The following is an 18910-nucleotide window of genomic DNA, read 5'->3' as shown; positions in this document are numbered from 1 at the left end:
CGTGGTCCGTCGGCATATTCACAGGCCTGAGCGCAGAAGAGCAGGGCAATTTTGTAGAGCGCTCCTGCGACAGCGCATTGTCTCAGGTATGCTGGTTGCCTTTGGTGTGTGGCCTCTGTTTGCTGCCCTCTACAGGCTGGAGGAGGATCACCTGGTCTCATTAGGCCTGATCAGCCACACCTGCTGATGGTTCCAGTTACTGCAGACAAAAACCCTGCTTCTCCAGTCCTGCTCTCCACGCTCACCCTTCTGTTTTGTTTGTCGCTTTTTGTGGCATTTTAGGTTTACACCGACAACACGGCTTTCACTACATACTCCACTCATCCATACGTACATACACACACCACTGATATACTGATTGACACAATCCATTTAATTGACGTTGATCATGAGTTAAGAAATAAATATTTTTGTTGTTTTCCCCCACTCCGGTCTCGGTCTCCCTCATTGTGCTCCACCTTTAGAGTCAAAGGTGTGACAATTGAAACTGGCTTACTCACAGAAGCACCTGACATTATGTTTGGCTTCCTCTTCTTTGTGTCCTGATCTGTCCAACATAACTGTGCGATGTCTGATGCCTTTCCCGATGATGTATCTCGGTGAGACTGGCTTTTTGGTGCTTGTGGCATTGAAGACGAAATACAGGAATAAGCCAGACATCAAGCATTTGGTGTCTGCAATGCAACATCAGCCTTCTCATTAGGTGAGTCAACATTAATGTGTGACTATTGTTGGTTTTATTAGCGCTGGCTTTAGCAGTTAGGCTACATTGAAAACACTGCGCCCTTCAGACAGCGCCTACTTACTAACTTAAGATACATTTAGATATAAGGTTATTTTTTAATCTCTCTTTATTTAAAAATGTGTTCACCACTATTGCACTAGGCCTATATGTATGACAATGCATAATATGTGACACGTTCTCTCTTCGGTCTTTTGGTCCTCATATCGGCAACCAATCAAAATGTTCGGACTTTTCTTTTGAAACACGGAACTACGTTTCAAGGTTGTTGAGAATCACAACAAAACTCACTAGTCAAGCCAAAATACTGCAACAAAATGGATTCAGTGAGTAATCCCCACTGCTACCTAGTTAACTATAACACTACTTTACATTGTTAGCAGGCTCTCAAAACAAGCTGTTTTAGTTGAATAGCGATGTGTCATTGATTTTCAACAACAATGAAATGTATTGAAATTATTGGAAAGAAAAGTCGGATCATTACATCAGATCCCGACATGAGGACCAAAGCATTAGAACATGACGCATATGATTGTATGATGACGGATATGAAACGTCCTCTGAGAACGCACTGTTTGGCTCCTGTATTCTGGTTGGATATGGCCAGGGAACACTATTAGAGATTTTCAAGTGGGCCGTGAGTCCGAAAAGGTTGGGTGCAGTGCTGTAGTGCTGCACCATACTGCTGTGGACAGCAGACAGACCTTGTAATGGCATCAGAGTATCAGTGGGACTCCCTGCTATGCCCTGCAGCAGAACTCCTTACCTCTCCTTCTCTGCTAAACGCCCAGGTGTATACACACTCTCCTCTCCTCTCTCACTCTCTGCTCCCTCTCTCCCCTCTCTGACAGGTTCACTTCGCAGCCAGATTGGGGGAGTGACCCAGAGGAACAAATCACTCTCACACCTGTGTATGTCCACACACACACACACACACACACACACACACACACACACACACACACACACAGCCCCCCCTGAGTTACACCAAAAGTATTGGAAATGGGAGACTTAGGAGGAAAAACTTCAGACAGGGTTTTTGTTTCAAAACCAGCAATAGAGTTACAGAGAGAGAAGAGAGGGAGAGAGAGAAGAGAGGTAGAGGTAGAGAGAAGAGAGGTAGAGAGAAGAGGGGGAGGGAGAAGAGAGGTAGAGAGAAGAGAGGTAGAGAGAGAAGAGAAGGAGAGAGAAGAGAGGAAGAGAGGTAGAGAGAGAAGACATGTGGAGAGAGAGAGAAGAGGTAGAGAGAGAAGAGAGATACAGAGAGAGAAGAGAGGTAGAGAGAAGAGAGGTAGAAGAGAGGTAGAGAGAAAGAGAGAGTGGGAAAGGATATCTGTGTGTGTGTGTCTGTGTGTGTCGTGTAAAGGGGTTCAAGAGTTCGAGCAGGAAAACTTTGTGTAATGTGGATATATATTTTTCAAATCGATTAACGCCTGCGTAAATGTCCAATTAATCTGCTTTATGATATCAGCTTCAGAGCTTTGCAGCATGAAATATGCATGAGAGGTCCTTCAGACACCCTGTGTTAAATATGCCTTTTATACTGAGCCCTGAGGAACAGTGTCAGATTGGATCAGTGTGTGTGTGTGTTAGTGTGTGTGTGTGTGTGTGTGTGTGTGTGTGTGTGTGTGTGTGTATAGTGTGTGTGTCTCAAAACACTAGAACAGCCATGGGGTGGTGTCATTTGACCAAGTGAGTAAAAAGTATACTTTTGCACTCGATCAAATTTCAGGACCCTCCTTTCATGACGTTTCCTAGATATGTGCGTTCTACCACCCAGTATCCTTACAAGAATTCTCTACCACCACCACCACCACCACCACCACCTCACATACACCTACCACCGTTTCAACCACAATAGTCATTACGGTCCCACCATGCTGTTCCAGTCAGACATAGATAAACACTCCCATACACAGGCTACGGCCTGGTCCACAACTCTTGCTGGCTGATTCATCGATCCTGACTTCATCCTTAACCAATAATGGGAACATGTCTAGAGGCCATGTGTAGGCAGGGTAATCATTGTGTTTAGTTACACCACACATCTATTTTCCCTGGAGGGCTGGGTGTGTGTGTGTGTGTGTGTGTGAGTGTGTGTGTGTGTGTGTGTGTGTGTGTGTGTTATATATGTGTGTGTGTGTGTTGTGTGTTGTGTGTGTGTGTGTGTGTGTGTGTGGGTAGAGTGGAATGGAGTGGGGTGAAATTGTGACTGGTTTGCTGTCCTGAGACCAGTGTCTGTCTGTCCCCCCAAGCCTTCTCCCCCTACTGCCTACCCCTTGTAGAGAGAGAGAGAGAGAGAGAGAGAGAGAGAGAGAGAGAGAGAGAGAGAGAGAGAGAGAGAGGCATGTGATGTGTATGTCATATTGCAAGTCATATGGAAAAGATGGATTGGACGGTACTGATAGACTGAATTCGTTCATTTACATAGAGGTTACAGTTGGTGCCCACAGTAATGGAAACCCCTATCTGGTGTGATGGTGTGGGGCATGGAGTCTAGTTCTACTGCGCTGGTCCACTGAGAGGTAAACAGGCCCCGTGTTGGAGATGGGAAGGCGACCTAGCATGTTGTTTTTTTACGTTTAAAATGGAAATGGGTTGAGGGAGACCGCTGGAATGAGATGGGGATTCCAGAGGCCCGGCTCACAGCTTGTGTGGCCCCTTGATCGGGAACCTTGTCCAACACAGAGGAACCTCCGAGCCATCACACCCAGTTAGCCCGCAGCATCCAGGTCCTAATACCATGTCAAAACATATTCCCTAATTCCCTATTTTGATAGGAAGATGTTTCCTTTAATAATAATAACTTTTATTTGTAGAGCACCTTTCCTGCAAACGTTGCAGGAACTTTGAATAATAAATTAGCCCTTCCCCCACCCAAACATATGGTATTTCCAAACTGTACTGCTAAAGACCACAAAATGGTGACCGCAGCCCTTTAGTGGTTAACTTAAATTGACTGGATGACAATGCTTCACTTTTACAATATCCCTCCCACACTCGCGGCTGGCATGGCTGTGCACTGTCCTCGAGACCCCAGGCCGGACCACTGGTTGGCCTGGAGGTTTAATATCGGCCACCCAGGTGAGCGCAAGGAGGGATGACCGGAGGAGGGGCAGTAGGGGTGGGCTGAGATGATTGTCAGGGGGTAATAATAAACAGATGATTGGACGGGGTGAAGGTGCCGGGTGGAGGACAGAGGAAGGAGGGGGGATTGTCTTCAAAGGCCCCTGTATAAACAAGAGCAGGACTTAAATATTCATAACCTCAGCCGGCCCATTGCCTTTCATCTCCACCAGCAAGAGAGAGCAGGCCAGAGATTCGGAGAAGGAAAATAGAGAGAGAGATGCAGAGGAGAGGGGGAGAAAAGACAGTTTGGCATTAGCTTTGAGTATTGAGTGATTTCAGCTTTCTGACTTTTTTTCCAGCCTCCTCTTTCACATCCCCCTTTCTCTCTCTCTCTCTCTCTCTCTCTCTCTCTCTCTCTCTCTCTCTCTCTCTCTCTCTCTCTCTCTCTCCTCTCCCTTCCTCCCTCTCTCTCTCTCTCAAACTCTTGCCCTCTCCTTCTTTTGCATGTATTTTATCCTCTCTCTGTCTGTCTCTGTTCATCTTCCCTTCCCTGTCCTCTTGTCAGAGCCACCTCGTCCCCTGGCAAGCAGTGGTGGTCATGGCGACGTCACAGCTGTGTCACAGCGTTAAGGACAGTGACTGGGGTGACGTGGTCTGAGGAGAGAGAGAGATGGAGAGAGAGACAGAGAGAGAGATGGAGAGAGAGACGGAGAGAGAGACGGAGAGAGAGATGGAGAGAGAGACGGAGAGAGAGATGGAGAGAGAGACGGAGAGAGAGATGGAGAGAGAAATGGAAAGAGAGACGGATTGAGAGATGGAGAAGGGGGGAACTAAGGGCACAGGAGCTCTGGAGAAAGACATGGTCCAGCTGGACGTGGGCCAGGCAAGTGTGGTTCTGTGGTCGTCAAGTAAGTAGCCTCGAGAACCAATGGTTCTGGAGCCTAACAGCTGTTATGGCAGGGGCCTATCTCCTGTTTCCGTAGCATGAGGCGGCTTGATGGACAAGTACACCCCCTGGACATGAGGCTGGTATGTCGCAGGGTCTTACCCCCCCCCCCCCCCCAATCCAACCCTTAATGCTGAGTGCCAAGCAGGGAGGCATCAGGTACCATTTTTATAGTCTTTGGTATGACTCGGCCGCGGATCGAACTCACGACCTCCCGATCTCAGGGCGGACACTCTAACCGCAAGGCCACTGAGCTGGTGATAAAAAGCAACACGTACAACTGGGGTAAGACCCAGATAACACAAGACGCTGTACTGCAGTTATAAAACACTATAAGTAAACCTGTCTCTCCCTGATTCACTAGATATATAACTGCAAGCGATATCCAATATCAGGAGGTCTCTCCACATGGTGTCATTCAGCCATCCTCTGAAAGTTTGATGACACACATCAACCGAGGTAATAGATACTTTTTTTTGCTCCCTCTGAGCTGAGGGCCCTCTCTCTCCCAGGAGAGAAAGAGGAGTTATAGTATAAGGAAGTCCAGCGTACACTCTGCCACAAATGACGACTCTATCCCCTTAGATCAAAGATCACTCAACAGGAACAATGTAGAGGATGTAGAGAGCACCACAGGCTAGGAGCTTACAGTACCTGGGAGGGGTGTTAGTTCAGCCAGGTACAATACTGGCAATTCTCTCCAGTCTTTATAGAGGCACGCAATGATGGGAAGGGAACGAATAACTCAGATCTATCTGCTGTCTCTACAGCGTTGTTGCCTGACCTTCGTCGGGGGCGATCATGTCCTGTCAAGGTGCATGATCTCTGATTGATTGATTCGTCTTTGTATTCCGTCCTCTCCCTGCACAGTGATATGATCTCTATGCGGTTATTACATCTCTGGTTATTACATCGCACAGTCCTCTTTATTACATCTGTGTCGTAGGAGTGTTCAATCACCGCCGCGCTGCTGACAGTCGCAGATGGCGCGTGGTGGTGGTCCGGAGCTCTGTGTTGTCATGGACAGATGATAGCCGTGTACAGGGGGGGGGGGGGGGCAGGGTTGACCTTGACCATCAAACTTCTGTACTAGGAAGTTTATAGGTCAAGGGTCAGGGACGCAATATTTCTCTTTAGGCGTGTTTTGCAATGGCCTCTCATCCATCCGTCTTTCCCTCCCTCTGAACAGAACCGAGTCCCCTTTTCCTAAAAACCCATCTGGGATTCCCCTCACGTCTAATGTCTAATCACGTCTGATAATCTCCTCTCGTTCCTGCAGCAGAGAGTACGGAGACACAGTTGACCTCATGACGTTTGTTTCTCAGAGCTCTCGCTCTGTTCTCTCTGTCACGTAAATGGGATTGGTGAAGGCTGGCAGGCTGTGAATGTGGAAGTGTGGAGTCTTCAGTCCTCCCCGCCCTGTCAGGATGACGTGTCGGGGTTCTGCAGGCGACACCTGGTGGCGTTGGAGAATCATCTTCTGTGCGTACGGTGGACGTATATTTACAGTACAGTATCACTGATGAAAGAGGAGTGAAGGCTTGTTCTGTGGAGATCACTCTCATGACTGATGGCCCAGGCCCTAGCAGAGGGTCAAGTGACCTTCCAAAACTCTGCCTCCCTTGACTGTGGGGGGGGTGAATACATTTTGAAGGAAAAGGCTGTTGATTTGGCCAGGGCTACTGTGGCCCTGTGTCATAAATAAAGATGTTGTGCCTTGCACAGCTACATAGCCCCCGGCTTAAGCAATACGAGTTGGCAAACCACAGACACAGAGAAGGGCAAACAATAGAAGCAGGAGAGCAAACAGATAAATGAACAGAAAGTGGCTAGAAACGGTTTTAAAACAAAGGGGCAAAAGGATAAGACAGCGAGTCATGGCAGTGAGGGAGAAGAGAGGCTCTTTTAAGAGGCTGTCTGAAAAATAAAACCCTTTCTATGTTATAAGGATTGGGGACATCTAGTGCTCTAGTGAGTCAGGAGAGTATGGATGTGTTTGAATGTGTGAGTTCAGCAATTTCTTATGACAGGATCAGATCAATGTATTTTTATATTACCTAGCACCAGCAAAACACCTGATCCACAAGCGTGTATCGATCAATACGACAATTAACAGTGTTGACATAACGGTAGGTTCAAAATACCACATACAGAATGATTATCTAGAAAGGAAAGGGATTCCTCTGCTCTCTGTCTGTCTTTAGGCTTAACGTGGAGGAAATCCAAGAGGATGGTTTTTGTTTCAGGCTTTGGGAAGATTACGTTTCTGACATTTTGAAAGGCCTTTTTCGCTCGATTGTTTCATTAATCTCACCAATACAATATTTCAGTATTTTCTCTCTTCAAAACACACGGTCCAAAATCAGACAGACACGCTCATCGATAGACACATGCAGATGTCTATTTAGTGATTTGTCCTATTGTCGGGATTTCGTGACTAACTGCTACTCAATTTCCTCGGTCTGAAATGATCCCAAGTGGCTGTATGAATGTACTGTATATGAGGTTGATTTGTTCTGCTTCATGAATGTAATGGCAGCTAAGCTGAGATTTAACTGTCTTAGCGTACACTTCTACAGTTCTAAAGGCCCCAGTAGCCCCATTTCCACAGCGGTACCAGTGAGTGCAAACAGCTATTGCTTGTTCACAGTCACTCCAGGGCTTCGAACGTTTTCGTGCTTAAGACCCATTCTTTTAACCCTCTGGTCCTCATCAGATCCAAATGGAGCTAGGGCGTGGATTTTAGGGCGAGATTTCCGTAACACCCAAGTGCTTTTAGTTGGTGAGCGTACTTGGAGGGGTAATGAAAGGTTATAGCTAGCTGTAGCTACACAATCAAATTCGTTTTTTAATCGTGTTTTTTGACCTGTTGGTAACCTGTTGGTCTAACCAGAGGCTATTTGTGTTAGTGTCTTTGTCGCTTGCCACCACAGAATCTGCAGAATGTAAATACATTGAACATCATACTATGGTGCACGATTTGAAAGCTCCAGCTGTGGACATTAAAACAGACTTGTCCGCTAGGCTCTGAGCGCAGGCTGAAAGCTAGTTAGCATTGTCGACATTTTGGAAACCGGCTAATGATCCCCTTGCTCTATCTTTACTTACTAGGATGGCATTGCCAACACTGGAAATGTACAACTGCTTGATGTCTAGCCATAACTGCTATGTAGGCCACATCTGTGCATGATCATGTGAAGTAGGGTCCTCAGCCCGAGGCTGTAGGTTATGGGCCACCATGGTTATGCTAACGCTAACTGGCATGATACGGCGGGGGGGGGGGGGTGTTACTAAAATAGAAATACCCAGCTGTCACACAATCTCTTCCACCCCAATTTCAATGAATCCGTGTCTCTATTTTTTGCCCCGGCATGCTAGCACTTAACGCTCTTTATTTATTTAGGAAGGTAAATGTGGAGGGTGTGGAGAGAGATGGGGAGGTGGTGTGCACGACGTGTGGATGATGTGTGGATGATGTGTGGATGATGTGTGCTTCTAGGCCCTCTGGTGTTGACCTTGAGATGTTCCGCTCTTGCGTCCATACAGGCTAATTACTGAAACACACACTCGAGCACACACACACACACGCACACACACATTCACACACACACACACACACACACACACACACACACACACGCACACACACACACACACACACACACACACACACACACACTGCACACACACACACACACACACACACACTGCACACACACACACACACACACACACACACACACACACACACACACACACACACACACACACTGCACACTTAGCTCCTGCATGGACAAAGAATATTGGGTATTGAGAAAACAATGCAGGAGGATCACACAAACACACAGATTGACCTTTGACCTCACCTGTTGTCCATTCATCCTAAGAATACCAGGAGAGAGAAAAAACGTTTTTCGGCCGTATCTGGAAGGTGTGGATTACAGTGGGGGGGGAGGCTCCGATAAGCACCGCCGTGTGAAGCGAGGAGGCACTCATGTAAATGTATTCATTGTTTATTTCATGCCACAGTCTTGTGAAATACAAATGAGGACATTACTTTGCCATTCTTACTGAAACGCTCACACACATAAAAGCCGAAGCGGATCTGTTCCCAGAGATGTGGGAGCGCGTGCACACACACACACACACACGTGCACACACACACACACCTACACACACACACACACACACACTCTTTCTCTTCCACCCTCAGTCCCTTATGTCCCTTGTGTATTAATCTGTGATTCTAAAGATGTGATTTTATGGCGCCTTTCATGAAATATTCATATGCAGGCAGCCAGCGTGTCCCGCTGTGCTGATCACCAGGTAGGATGAATACCATTAGAATGGTTTCACACATGAGCGGAGCCATCATGGCTATTTATTACCACCCTCCCCCCTCCCCCCTCCACCTCCACCTCCACCCTGCGCCTCTATTGTCAACACCGCACCAACACTGTTTATTTAGCAATCGCCTTTTTGGCATCGAGGCATATTTGGCTGTGCAACGGCGACGCAAATTGGTAAGTGACGTTAATGTCTGTATATTTTTGCCGTCCCCTCGCCATCCCGCTCCCAGGACTGATGCACAAACACAAACGCTGAGAGCTGCGTCAACAAATGGAGGAACGGAGGGAAAAGTGTCGCGTCTTTGAGCCTTACCTGCCACCCTGTGTTCATGGAGATTGCTATGGACCTATCACTAAGCCACGCCCCCTTTGAAAACATCGGACAAACAAACAACTCTTCACTGACAGTGACTGACTGACTGATCGACCGTGACTGAATGACATTCAATGAGTTACAATGGCGGGAGTTGGCAGATTTCAGATTTCTGATTTACCACAGCAAGTAATAGACATGTTTTTTTTTTTTTTAAAGATGACCAGAATATTTCGTCTAGAAGCTTTTCACCATCAGATATTACCGAGTTGTTTGCCTGTAGTGACTTTTTCTGTGATATGATTGGACAATTTCTACTTTGGGGCGTGGCTTAGCGATAGGTCTATTGTTGACGCCGTGGTTGCACTGGAGGGTTTGATGACTCCGACTTGGACCCCGCTTGCATGAACTCGCTGCGCTATTCCGCATCCCCCCTCAGGGATGTCCATAAACATGCGCTGTTATTGGACGGTTGCATGTCACCTGCCCTCCTGCTCCGTTGGGAAGGCGTGGCTACAGGTCACCACAAAGGCCAGACTCATCCAGTGGGACGACCACCACCGCCCTGCCAAACAGAGACCTCATCAAGGTCCCAAGGGGCGTCTCTCCTGACTCTTTCCATCCACTAGGTCCAGCTTTCACTGTTTTTTTTCGGGGCCGGGAGTTGTTTACGTGTTCTTATGGCCTGCCCTTTCGTTTCCCCTACTGCAGTTTTTATGTGCATGCTGTATACAGTACATATTATATGTGAGCAGGGGATTGTCTTTTTTTCCTTCTTGAAATATCAAATGTGTGCGTGTGCGTGAGCATGTTTGAGTGTGTGTGTGTGTGTGTGTGAGTGTGCGTGTGTGTGTGTGAGTGTGCGTGTGTGTGTGTGAGTGTGCGTGTGTGTGAGAGTGTGCGTGTGTGTGTGTGTGTGCGTGGGGGGGTGGGGGGGTGGTGCGCGGCGAGAGTGTGTGTATGTCACACAGTGATAAGTCCTCATCCCATCTCTGCCTTTTCAAGGCTTCACAACCATGTCCCATGCCACCATGACATTTCTAAATGTGTTCGACCATTTCCAAGTCACAGGGTTTCTCTTCAATATTCTCGCTGCTCAAATACCCAGTCGTGCCAGTTATAGACTGCAGACACAGATAAGCCATATGAAATGGGTTTTGCAGCAAACTACTCGGTAGAATTAGTCACATGTGCTGTCTGAATCATTGATCTCCACATACAACCTCTTGTGAATTATCTTGTGGAAACGGCCAGTGTTTATGTCAAGGAGCACACCTACCTACAGTATGTCCCCTTCCATACAGTATGTTACCTTCCATACCTACCTACAGTATGTTCCCTTTGCTTCCATACCTACCTACAGTATGTCCCCTTCCATACAGTATGTTACCTTCCATACCTACCTACAGTATGTTCCCTTTGCTTCCATACCTACCTACAGTATGTCCCCTTCCATACAGTATGTTACCTTCCCTTCCATACCTACCTACAGTATGTTCCCTTTGCTTCCATACCTACCTACAGTATGTCCCCTTCCATACAGTATGTTACCTTCCCTTCCATACCTACCTACAGTATGTCCCCTTCCATACAGTATGTTCCCTTCCATACCTACCTACAGTATGTCCCCTTCCATACAGTATGTTACCTTCCCTTCCATACCTAACTACACTATGTTATGGGACGGCTGTGGCGCAGGAGGTAGAGTCGGCGTCTAATGATCGCAAGGTTGGCAGATCGGCGGTTCAAGCTTTGGCTGGCCACATGTCGAAGTGTCCTTGGGCAAGACACTTAACCCCAAATTGCTCCCAGTGAGCGGGCCGGCGCCTTGCATGGTAGCTTGCCGCCATTGGTGTGTGAATGTGTGTGTGAATGAGAGGCCGTTGTAAAGCGCTTTGGAATAAGGCGCTATATAAGTCAGTCCATTTATGTTCCCTTCCATACCTACCTACAGTATCTGGAGTGTTTAGGAGTCATTGATAGCCTCTCTGCTTTTTCCCTCCAACATGAAAGTGACAACATCACATCAATATCTCTACTACTAACACAACGGCAGCTAACACCCTGAGAGTCAACAACCAATCAGGATACATTCTCCACTTCTGGACATTCATTTCATGAACATGGTAATACGTTCAAGCTTGGAATAATGCATGAGGAATAACCCCTAATTGCTCCAGTGGCGCCGACTATGGCTGACCCTGTGCCTAGAGCCGCCCCCCCCTCCCCATTGGGTGGAGACTGGGGATGGTGGGTGGGGTCAGCCAGAGCAAACGTACTCTCATAGCCAGTGCGATATCTACAACTGAGAATGCTATGGGGCAGCATTCACTTGGCTGCTTTCAAGCCTCTGTCCTTTTGAATATGCTTGGGTGAAGGAGGTTCCTGCATATAGGTGTGAACCAGCTGCCCTGTCACCTGAGGGAACAGCTCTGATGTTGACTTAAGAGTGCTCCCTCTAGAACTCACTCCATGCTCAACTCAGGCTCTTCTGACAGCAGAAAGGAGGGATGTGGATATACATCAGATGTGTGCTGCAGGCAACAATAAATATATATAACCCCCCCCCCCGTGGTGCGACCTTCAGCTGTCATCAGCTCCACTGCATACTCCAACTGGTTGTCACTCAGTACTGGAAGGTAACAAAACAAAGACAAGGCAGACACGGCTACCACAGGAGTGAGTGATTAGCACCTGCCTGTGTTGCTTCTACCAATATTGTGCTACGTTGGCTTGCCTCCTCCACAGTTTAACAACATTCTCCACCCAGGCAGACTGACTGGGGAGTAGTACACGTCCAGCCAGAGTAATTGAGACAAGGCTGATTTAAACTTAAGCTATAAATTCTAGGGATATCTCTTTCGCCCGGCAACACTAAAGAGAGTGAGAGATCATCTTCTCTCCCTCCTTTGATCTGTGCTAATGGGATGCTCAATAATTAACGTGGCATGAAAGAGATGTGTTCACCCGCTTCTCTCATGAAAGAGATGTTCGCCCGCTTCTCTCATGAAAGAGATGTTCGCCCGCTTCTCTCATGAAAGAGATGTTCGCCTGCTTCTCTCATGAAAGAGATGTTCACCCGCTTCTCTCATGAAAGAGATGTTCGCCCGCTTCTCTCATGAAAGAGATGTTCGCCCGCTTCTCTCATGAAAGAGATGTTCGCCCGCTTCTCTCATGAAAGAGATGTTCGCCCACTTCTCTCATGAAAGAGATGTTCGCCCGCTTCTCTCATGAAAGAGATGTGTTCGCCCGCTTCTCTCATGAAAGAGATGTTCGCCTGCTTCTCTCATGAAAGAGATGTTCGCCCGCTTCTCTCATGAAAGAGATGTTCGCCTGCTTCTCTCATGAAAGAGATGTTCGCCTGCTTCTCTCATGAAAGAGATGTTCGCCTGCTTCTCTCATGAAAGAGATGTTCGCCTGCTTCTCTCATGAAAGAGATGTTCGCCGCTTCTCTCATGAAAGAGATGTTCGCCCACTTCTCTCATGAAAGAGATGTTCGCCCGCTTCTCTCATGAAAGAGATGTTCGCCCGCTTCTCTCATGAAAGAGATGTTCGCCCGCTTCTCTCATGAAAGAGATGTTCGCCCGCTTCTCTCATGAAAGAGATGTTCGTCCGCTTCTCTATGAAAGAGATGTTCGCCCGCTTCTCTCATGAAAGAGATGTTCGCCCACTTCTCTCATGAAAGAGATGTTCGCCCACTTCTCTCATGAAAGAGATGTTCGCCCGCTTCTCTCATGAAAGAGATGTTCACCCGCTTCTCTCATGAAAGAGATGTTCGCCCGCTTCTCTCATGAAAGAGATGTTCGCCCACTTCTCTTATGAAAGAGATGTGTTCGCCCGCTTCACCTATGAAAGAGATGTTCGCCCACTTCTCTCACGAAAGAGATGTTCGCCCACTTCTCTCATGAAAGAGATGTTCGCCCGCTTCTCTCATGAAAGAGATGTTCGCCCGCTTCTCTCATGAAAGAGATGTTCGCCCGCTTCACTTATGAAAGAGATGTTCGCCCGCTTCTCTCACGAAAGAGATGTTCGCCCGCTTCTCTCATGAAAGAGATGTTCGCCCGCTTCTCTCATGAAAGAGATGTTCGCCCGCTTCTCTCCGAGGGTTTGCTGAGTAAATGCCAGCAGCGGGAAAAAAAGAAACGTCACCCTGCCTTAGCAATAATCACATGACCTCTGAACCCTAACCCTAACCAGCCCACACAGGAAGTCACACCTTTATCACGTGTGTGTCTAGGTGAGATAAGTCATTCTTTCAGGTTCAATGCAAATCTTTGCTGTTGTTGAGGTTTCGTCTATGGTATCATTCTAATTTCCCCATTGACCCTCACTATAAATATCTTACTGTTGGCCACTTTCCACATTTGCTGTTGTTGTTATTGTTTTGATCAACTTTTTAATGGGTTTGGCATTATCAAAATAGTTAGCAGTCATCATCATCATCATCATCAATCACCTGCATTCTAGTTCAAAGTTGATTGTACCCCACTCGAAAAGGCTTTGGAAAACCCCATTGGAAACCGCACATAATAATAATAATAATAATAATAATAATAATAATAATAATAATAATAATAATAATAATACAGCAAAAAAGAAATAAAAGAAAGTATAGGGGTCTAATTAATTTTTAGATGACTAAATCTAAGTGTCTTTGTGGGACAATCTACTCTGTATACTGCAATTACCTCTAGATTTCAGACGGAGAAGCGGCGAACAAGCAACGCCAGCGTCCTCTCTCAACCGGCATTTTTTGAAAAGGATATCCGGAACAATATCAGGAACATCTGTTATTAAAAGACTGCCCTACGGATGGATAGACAGACTTACTACCCAGTATTAGCACACACTTTCCGACTAATAGGGCAGGTTATCGATTATCTGAATACATGGTTAATGCCATAAAACGGACAACTTTTAACACCCCTTTTCTAATTTCCCTCATTCCTAATTTCTTGGACATACCTCCATAGTGGACATAACATGCCACTTGGCTCACAACTTCGTCACATAGTAAGTTTGGAAAATAGTATCGAGATCATTACAGCAAATAAATCACTTACTTTTTTGTACTTCTACGTATCCCAGTAGAGAGGTATGGGCAGGTCTATGAAAGACGAGAGGGTTATCAGGTTATGATGAGTAAACCAGGAAGAGAGGCAGAATAACCTCTTAACCTCTTGTGTTGTTTAGTCTACAGCAGCATCACAGCCTCTGCGGTTGGAGTGAGTGATCACTGAAGACACTTGAAGAGGCGATGGTCTTCAAAGACACGTCCTTTCCTATTGAACCTTCTCCTCACAAACAGCCGCAAGGTGAGACAGGATGATGTTAGCCTACACGAGGTCTTCTAGCAGTGTTGGATCAGATGTGTGTAAGCCGTCTTTGTCTCTGTTCGTGTCGTCTGATATACATATCTGAGATACAAGCCGCCAGTCTTGTTCTTTAAGTCACTCCGGGCTGTGGAGCCGCGCTCAAACTTTCTCCAAACGGAACAATTGAAATACAGTAGGAACTTTCTGCCTGCCCTGCTTGTGAACCCGAAAAGCTCAAATCCCATCTCTGTGGTGGAAAGAAAGTAAAGAGAGAGAGAGAGAGAGAGAGAGAGAGAGAGAGAGAGAGAGAGAGAGAGAGAGAGAGAGAGAGAGAGAGAGAGAGAGAGAGAGAGAGAGAGAGAGAGAGAGAGAGAGAGAGAGAGAGAGAGAGAGAGAGAGAGAGAGAGAGAGAGAGAGAGAGAAAGAAAAGGAGGGTAGAGATGGTGAAAAGGAGCTGAGTCGTGGATAGGAAATAAGCTCATATTGCTTGAAATCTCCCTGGATGTATTTAAGGGTGGTGTGTAAGAACCCATTATAACTATATGAATGGCAAAACCCATCACAACAGTTTGTTTGTGCTGCAGAATATAGGACCCCAGAGGGGTAAGGGTGCAGTGATTATCATGTTGTTGTATTAATATCCGAGGCATTCAGTCATCAGTGAACACATTTTTGCTTTGCATATAGCGCATCAGATAAGAAAAAATGTTTAAAAAAAAAAATAATCCCTGATATCAATCTAATCGTGAATTAGATAAATATCTTGCTTTTAAAGGGTGTTTTAATCGGGATTACGTTTTGTAACATTATGCCACAAGATTGCATATGCCTTAAATTTCGTTGTATGGTACCTGTACTGTATTAATGACAATAAAGACCATTCATTCATTCAAGAGTTACAGGATATGGAGTTGTTCACTGGCGGACTCAGGGGGGGGGGGGGGGGGGGCAGGGGGGGCGACCGCCCCTCCTGGTGCCCCCACGGTTGAAAAACGTCTGTCTTAAGTGCCCACTTTTGAGTGTCAAAAATGCCCTTTTGAGTGGCGAAAATGAGAGGACGTGCCCTATTGGTGCCCCTCCAATGGTCTAAACTTGACCATGTGCCCCCACAGTTGAAAAACGTCCCAGTAAAGTGCCCTTTTGAGTGGCAGAATTAGAGGATGTGCCCTATTGGCTGCCCTTCCAATGGTCTAAACTTGACCATGTGTACTGATGGGGTCCCATGTTGTGCAGTAGGTGCCCTTTTTTTTCCGCCCCTGCCCTTCAAACAGCCTGAGTCCACCACTGGAGTTGTTTATTCGACGTTACTGTGGAAGTGCTGCTTCTCTGCCCCCCCTTTCCTCATCCTCCTCTCTCTCTAACACTCTCTACTTCCGTCAGTTTTCTGCCTCTGAAAAATACTGGTCTAGGTGGATGCCGTTGGGAAAGCGTTTCTGATTTTGCCAGTTAGTACAGTATTGTCATGCCATCCACTTCCAGTTAGCCTGCAGTCCCCTCCTCCCCATCTCTCTCTCTCTCTCTCTCTCTCTCTCTCTCTCTCTCAATTCAATTCAATTCAATTCAACAGGCTTTATTGGCATGACGTTTTACAAGTGTTGCCAAAGCACAATCACAGATATGACGAACAACAACATAACAACATAACAACATAATATCAATGACATGGAAAAATAAATAAAAATAATATAAATAAAATAAAGCAGGTGGTGCAGAGAATAAAACATGGCATACTGTATGTATGTCCTACTGGTTGTCCCTTTTCTTGTGACAGGAATTGACATATTTTGCAGCCAAAACTGCACATTCTTTCTGTTTCCCCCAGAAGGGCTGGTAATCTTTCCCTTTCTGTCATACTTCGGAATTCTGGGAAATTAGTTTCAAATTTTGGGAAGAACTCCTCTCTAATATTTGTGTAGTTTTTACATTGTGCTAAGAAGTGTAACTCTGTCTCTATAGCTCCGTCATCACAGTGACAGCACAGCCTCTCCTCTCTGGGCAGCCAGGTTTGTCTGTGTCTGCCCTTCTCTATTGCCAGACTATGATCGCTCAGTCTCTCTCTCTCTCTTGCTCTCTCCCTCTCTCTCTCTGATTACATGAGTGTGGGAGTCAGGTTACCAGCTGTTTGCCATCACCCCATCATTAGCCCTCCATAAATACCCGGTCCAGACATCACCACTCTGCCAGATCATAGCTTCAGTTCCTCTGTTAGTCACGCTTCCAGCCGTCGCTAAATAGTGTTCCATCAAGTCTACTCAGCCTACACTAAGCCCTGTCTCCCTGTGCCTGCACTACTCTAGCCTGGCTCCTGTCCCTGACTCCAGCCTCCTGTCTACCCACCTGCCTGTCTACCTGCCCTGCCTGTCTACCTGCCCTGCCTGTCTACCTGCCCTGCCTGTCTACCCACCTGCCTGCCTGTCTACCCACCTGCCTGTCTACCTGCCCTGGCCTGTCTACCCACCTGCCTGTCTACCCACCCACCCACCCACCTGCGTGTCTACCCACCTGCGTGTCTACCCACCTGTCTGTCTACCTGCCTGCCTGCCTGTCTGTCTGTCTGTCTACCCACCTGCCTGTCTACCTGCCCTGCCTGTCTACCTGCCTGTCTGTCTGCCTGCCTGTCTGTCTGCCTGCCTGTCTACCCACCTGCCTGTCTACCTGCCTGTCTACCCACCTGCCTGTCTACCTGCCTGTCTACCCACCTGCCTGTCTACCTGCCCTGCGTGCCTGTCTACCCACCTATCTGTCTACCCACCTGCCTGTCTACCTGCCCTGCCTCTCTACCCACCTGCCTGTCTACCCACTTGCCTGTCTACCCACCTACCTGTCTACCTGTCTACCTGCTTACCTGTCTACCTGCCTGTCTACCTGCCTGCCATCGGAGCTCTGCTCAGCCCCTCTTTGCCATGGTCCCCTCTCACCCATCTGATGTCATCATGCAGTGAATAGCAGGAATTCACTGGATGTGTTTGGGTCTCGACAGCGCTGTGAGGTGCAGTTCTACTATCTAACGTCAATGTGAAGGTCAAGTCCCTGCACTCCTCCCAACTCCACAACTTCTAGAAACACAACCTTACACTTTCATCTAACACCCTGTCCCCCTGCGTAGCGTGAGCCAGCGTGCCCGGCGCGATGAAGACCTGTCTGGGTTAAGCTGAGCACACTGGAGGAGTTTCATTAACATGGGGGGTCCCATGAGGGGAGGAAGGGAATAATTACCAATTAGGATGGCGTTAAGCGTTGGGTGTCGGAGTGGGAGGGGGGGGGGCTGTGGGAGGGGGCGTCTGAGGCCCCGTGCACCGGAGCGTTCCGGGCTCTGTGTGAGATACGGTGAGCAGTAGTTTAATCTATTTCTTCAGTCGCTCGCTGGGATCTCTTGTCAGTTTTGTCAGCTAATTATAAATTAGCCACGCAGCAGACACATTCACCCCTCTTCCCCCTCCCTTTCCTCCTACAGTAACTCCCACACGCTCATTTCAATTTGTCTTCCTCTTCCTCTCCTCCCATATCTCGGCTCCTCTGCTATCTCGCTCTGTTCCGTATGAGCGCATGCCCACATTTGAATTGGGATTAACGTTATCTGCCGTTATCGAAACCAGGTGGTCAAAACTGATCTGTAATCATATCGCAACCCCACCCCCCTAAGTGCTACGATTTATTCGCGTTATGTACAGGACAATTCACAATTTTAGAAACACTAACCTTCGGTTGAGTGATTAAACCTTGCGGTCGCTTCGGTTCTGAAATCGTGAATTCTGTAGATGAATTCCGATGAATCGTAGCACTTTGCTATGAAGCGATTTGGTGACGTTACAGATCTGTTGACCGACCCAAACCCCCCCCCCCCTTCCCCGCCACCACCAAACCCCCCCCACCTCCCACAATACGCTGCTATAGAGTGGAAACTAATCTCATCTCATCTCATCTCGTGGGTGGAAGTTCCCCCACACATAGCCAGGGTGACATCAGGTCACAGGGCGTGTGGTACAGGCGTGGGGTCAGTGTGTCAGTGGAAGGAGAGGAACGTCCATCTTGTGCTGTCAGAGAGAGACCCTATACGTACGTACAGTACAGGAGGTTGAAGTGTCGTGGCATGGTTCCTTTGAAGGCCCGAGGATTCATCTGGACCAACTGCGGCAGACGAGTGAAAGAAAGGGGAGGATGAAGGTAGAACCACCC

The sequence above is a fragment of the Nansenia antarctica genome (genome assembly GCF_963989245.1).
Source record: "Nansenia antarctica genome assembly, chromosome: 3".
NCBI classification, from domain to species: domain Eukaryota; kingdom Metazoa; phylum Chordata; class Actinopteri; order Argentiniformes; family Microstomatidae; genus Nansenia; species Nansenia antarctica.
Note: the sequence above shows the minus strand (reverse complement) of the source record.